The sequence below is a fragment of the Eurosta solidaginis genome, chromosome 1 (genome assembly GCF_040869045.1).
Source record: "Eurosta solidaginis isolate ZX-2024a chromosome 1, ASM4086904v1, whole genome shotgun sequence".
NCBI lineage: Eukaryota > Metazoa > Arthropoda > Insecta > Diptera > Tephritidae > Eurosta > Eurosta solidaginis.
In genome coordinates this window covers 357609405-357615077 of record NC_090319.1, presented here as the reverse complement: position 1 = coordinate 357615077, position 5673 = coordinate 357609405, and the positions used below count along the sequence as shown (strand labels likewise).

General features: G+C 37.9%; 1 long non-coding RNA gene across 1 annotated transcript; it reads left to right on the top strand.

The window, feature by feature from the left end:
* Positions 1–2227: 2227 nt before the first annotated feature.
* LOC137244803 (uncharacterized) lies at positions 2228–2991 on the top strand. Its single transcript, XR_010951200.1, has 3 exons — positions 2228–2367; positions 2458–2552; positions 2624–2991. It is a non-coding gene; the product is annotated as an uncharacterized lncRNA (long non-coding RNA).
* Positions 2992–5673: the final 2682 nt, after the last annotated feature.

Genomic DNA, 5673 nt, shown 5'->3' with positions numbered 1-5673 from the left:
TAGTTCTCGATTTCACTAATTGTCATAACAATCCCTTATACTATAGGCTGGAATTACCCATTTCAAATTTTTCATTCCAGTTCATATTGCGGTTAGTGTTTGATATGTTTTTGAAATCTATTTTTATGGAAATTAAATATTGGTAAGTAAAAATATATAATATATGAAATCGCTGATATAATTTGCCATACTCTAGGTAAACAAGAAGTCCCATTTAAATATTGTCGTGCACAAGGGTACGAGAACGGCGCCAATATGAAAGGAGCTTACAACCGGGCACGTCACATTCTCGGCAAAAACTCGAATGCTGATTACTCGCCATTTGCAACCCACAGTCTGAATTTATGTGGTGTTTATGCTGCAGAATGTTGTACGGCTGCAATTACTTTCTTCGGAGTTGTACAAAAATGTTTTACTATTTTCAGCAGAACTCCACAACGATGGGACATCTTCAAAAAAATATACCGAGCTTTTTTCATAGTCTTTCAGACAAAAGCCAAATTTGACTGCGCAAGCATACCGCGATGTTACCGGCATTGTCAAGTACATCAACAAGTTCGAATGTATCATGCCGTCCTCAATTTGGTTCAAAATACTGACTACCATTAATGAAAGCAAAGTGGTCCTCCAAGCTAGAGACGACACCATAGATGTTGAGGTCCGACATCTAGATGCCTTTCTAGCTGATCTGAAGTTGATCAGAAATCAATGGGAAACAATTTTAAGCGAATGCAAAACAGTTGCTATTCAATTGAACATCTTGCCAATGTTTCCGGACATTTGAAAGAGAAAAACCAAAAGACGCTCTTAAGGTAATTTAAATGAGATGATTACGGATGACTCAGAGTCTTATTTTAAAAACAATACATTCCTGGTGGTCGTTGATTCGGTAATCACTGGCATTAGTGAACGATTTGCAGCTATGAGAAATTTGAGCGAGACGTTTTCCTTTTTGTGGCAATTTGATGATATGGATGAAACTACGGTTCGGGCGAGCGCAGGAAAATTTGGAATTGCTAAATGCTATCTACATATGTTCAAAATCTGTATACGATTTTCCCCAACATTTGTGTTACTTTACGTATCTTTTGCACTATACCTGTCACTGTAGCTAGGCAGAACGTTCCTTCAGCGTCCTTTCAAGAATCAAAAACTTTCATAGATCGTGTTCATCTCAAGAGCGAGTTTCAGGACTTGCCACGCTTTGTATTGAATCCGTTTTGGCAAGACAGTTAAATTTTGATATTATTATAAAAATTTTGCAGCGAAAAAGGCAATAAAAGCCACTCTCTGATAACCGAACCTTCTATGTTGTATAATTAAAATTTATAATCATCATTATATTTATCAGAAATGTTCTAAAATGTTAACAAATAACTAGAAATGATTATTTGAATCAATATGTGGCTGTTAAAATAGAATTTTATTTCTACGTTACAATAAATTAGTATAAATATTAAATATTCTGTGTTAATTTTATTGTCAGCTCTTAGTCCAAAAATCATTTAGCTGATGTGGCAGACATTTTTTTTGATGTAATCCATCAATAATGATTCATGAATGAGACGTCATTAATTCAAGTTAATCAAATGTATTAGTGGGTTTTTATAAGGGGCCCGTAAACTGTTTAGTCCCGGGCCCGGATTTTCTCTCTACGGTTCTGGGTATAGGGAGTCGAATGCTAATGTAAACTTCGACTGTAAGTTGACGCAGTTGATAAGTTATGAGGATACGTCACTCGAGTAGGGCAGTAACCTTGAACAAAATTTAGGAGACTGATTTAAAATTCGGCAAATCTGTAAACTTCGAGGCTCATTAACCACTATCGTAATCAATTATTGCTGGTTACATGCGGCTCGCTGCCTTTTGCACAGCTGACCCGTGTTTGATGTGCTGGTTTGTTCTAGTACAATTTTAGACGCGTATGAAGTTGAACTGGAGTTAGTAATAATGTAACGATGCTTCGAAAATTTCTGGCGAATAATATGGATTCTAAAAAGAGCATCAAAGAGAGCTCCGTATGTTATTTGAAGTCACGCATCGGCTTGTTTAAAGTCAAAGTCAATTATGTAAGTGTGCATAATTATTTAAGTTTTTTTTTTCTTTTTTAAATTAATTAGCCTTTTATTTACAATAAGCTTGACTAATTTTTTTACTACACAAATCTAAATAGCAGAACTAACTTCACAGAATATGCAATTTGTTAAGGAATATTTACATTATTTTGGATGCATTTCTGTTTGTATTTAAGTAGAACTCGCAGATACATCAGCAGTTCATTAAGAATTTTAATACGAAATTGCCAAGTACTTTCAAACTGAACAGTACCGAAAATAACAAGCCGCTAAAAAAATACTACTAAACATGGTGAGTATATAATTTTAAAACAAATAAATAAAAAAAAAAAAACACCAACAAAAAATTTAATAAAACAACGAACTTATTTCATTTTCATAGCGTTTGCCATCCGTCTTAATCTTAACTTTTATCACATTACTTGTAAGTAATCAACAATCTGTCGAAGTCAGTGCGAATATATTTGAAACATTAAGGTGCGCTATAAATATATTTTTTGAATACGTCAATTTTTATTTTTTATCTATAAAACCCTTTAAAATTACAGTTTATATCACGATTATGATCCCATTATTGGAGATGCCAATGGTTTTAACTTAGAGTTTAAGATGTTATCTAATCCACCGGTTCGTGCCAGATTAAGCGACAAAGTGTTGAAGTCATTGGCAGGTTAGTTTAAGAGCTATATTTAAGCGAACTCCTAAACTTAACGAATAAGCCACAACGAAAGAGTGTGCAAGTTGTCAAACGGCTGATGAAATAAAAGTTGGAAAATTGCAAAATAAATTTTTTCAGTGGTGAATTATTACCTCATACAACTCGCTCTGTTTTTTATTCTCTAAGCTCAGGAGTTATATGAAATGTGTGCATTTTTTTTTCTTTTCATGAATAAAGCAAATCAGCAAATTAAGTGTATTCTCTTGTTTTCTTGGGAATGAGAAAATATATTTTTATGGGCTAAGGTCGAGGTTCTTGTTGTTGTTGTTCTTGTAGTGATAAGGTTGCTCCCCGAAGGCTATGGGGAGTGTTATTGATGTGATGGTCCTTTGCCGGATACAGATCCGGTAGGCTCCGGTACCACAGCACCATTAAGGTGCTAGCACGACTATCTCTAGAACGATTTATGTGGCCACATTGAACCTTCAGGCCATTCCCTTCCTCCCCACCCCCAAGTTGCATGAGGAGTTTGGGGTCACCAGAGCCTCGTCTGCTAGTGAAACAGGATTCGCCGCGGATAGGTGAGGTTGGCATTTGGCTTTGGAGAAGCTATATATTGCGCTGGCAACCTGAAGGGTTGCGCTACACAGCCCCTTGAATTTGGTATTTTAGTCGCCTCTTACGAAAGGCATACTTACCGCGGGTATATTCTGATCCCCTAACCCGCTGGGGCTAAGGTCGAGATCTTTTCCAGTTTTATTTAAGTCGCACCTACACAAACAACACCCGCATGGAAAATATCACTCAGGCTACCATCCATTACAATGTTTTCGTTTTCCTTTTATTCTATTTTTAATCTAAACAATTTACGAATAAATAAGCGCACCCCCTGCTGTGAAATTATAGCATGCTACAATGACAAGTGTCGAAAAATGTCATATCAAATAACAAAATAGGACGAAAACCTATGAAAAACAATTTCCCAATATTTTCGTGAGCAAAATGAGAGAGAGAGAGAGAGAGAGAGATAAATAATTATTATAAAGCAGGGTTTCATTGTCCCTTCCTGCACTTTCTTGCACGAAAAAGCGCGTACTAAATATGATACAGATTTCATATAATTTTTGCTGCTATGATTTTACAATCCGTGCTATCCACGCATTCTGTGCAATCCATGCACCGTTCGTTAGAAAAAGTGAGTCCCCCTAGTGTGTAAGACCTTGTTCACTAGCATTGCAAGTACACAAATCCTACGCCGCTACACTTATTCAGTAGCAATAAATGTTGTCATACCCATAGTTACCACTCACCCACGCCCTCACTGTAAACGCGATCATCATGCAAAATGAAATGAACGAATACATTGCAAGTGATCTATCGCTAGCATTTCACGAGAGTGCGTAAACTTAATAAAGTGTTTATTCCACCCTATACTTAATGCTTATATTTGCACTTAAGAAAGTTATCAAAAGCGGGGTTAGAATTGTGTATGTACACACCTAATTCGCCGTGACATAACGGCCACCGTGGTGTGATAGTAGCGTGATCTGCAGAGCAAACCAAAGGTCCTAGTTTAAAGTTCAGGGTAAAGTAACATCAAAAGTTAAAAAAAATAGTTTTTTCAGCTACAAAAGGTGTTTCGAATCGTGGTCGCCCCTCGGCAGTGATTTGGTAAACTCTGTATTTCTGCATTGAAAAGCTTCTGAGTGAAAATGTATGTGCTTGAAGATTAATTTCCGATTTTGCATCAAACATATCTGTTTACAAATATATTCATTGTTGGACATTGACTCACCCGACACCAGCTCATCAGCCAATGTTAATGTGAATATGCTCAACATCGACCATTGGCCTTCAGGCATCCATTCACCACTGACCGTTTTTGGCTTCTGCTATCTACTCACCGATTCGATTGATAACTTTGGTTAAATGGCAACCACTTCACCGAGCAAACCATGTTGCCAACGGGTTTTTACATCGAAAATCCATTCAGCGATTCACCGATTCCGACTTAGTTGTCTACCAATAATCTCAACAAAAGCCCGACTAGTAAAAACTCTCCTTCATGGCGTGTGTATGTGTATCCCAAATAACAGTAGCAAATTAACGTGAATTAATTAGTACAGAAAATTGGACCTCTATTCTGGTGTGGATTTGCTGAATGCTAACCCAGCCTTCGACGAAAACAACTTCACAAATCAAAGTAGATTTTTGGCAGTTAAAACCAAATTAAATTATCAGCCTAACATACTGCTCTGGGGCATGAAATCGGTTAACTTTTTCATGGATGGGTCGAAGTTGGACGGAAAGGTTGGTGAGGATGTCTTTTGACAAGAGCTAAATGTAAGCCGCAAGTTTAAGATGGCTGATCACTGCAGTGTATTCCATGCGATTAACGATGCGGTGGATGAAATTCTATCCAGTGCTGTTACGACTAGGGAATTTATCGTCTACTCTGATAGCCAAGCGGCTATCAAGGACTTCAGCTCAACTAAAGTGCGATCGAGGGTGGTCTGTAATTGTCTGACTTCGCTTGCGATTGCATCAAATTATTTTAAAATTAAGATTATGTTGACCCCGGGCCATAGTGATATCCCGGGTAACTGTCAAGCGGACCTCTTAGCCCGCATCGGTACAACTGAACCGCATGAAGATGGTTGTAGGGATTTCGGGATTCCGCTAGCCAACTGTGGATTGCTCCTCCATAGTTGGGCCTCGAGTCAGATCAGCAAACGTTGGGCGGACACCACGTCTTGCAGGGTAACAAGATCTTTTTGGCCGAAAGTGGATGACAGCAGATCTGCTGAAATAAATGGGTTCACTAAGGCTCACCTATCAATGGCCATTGGGGTTCTGATAGGACACTGTCCCATGGGTATCCATGCGGAACGTCCCAATATACTGCAAACTCCATCATGCTGCAGCTGTATAGAGGATGAT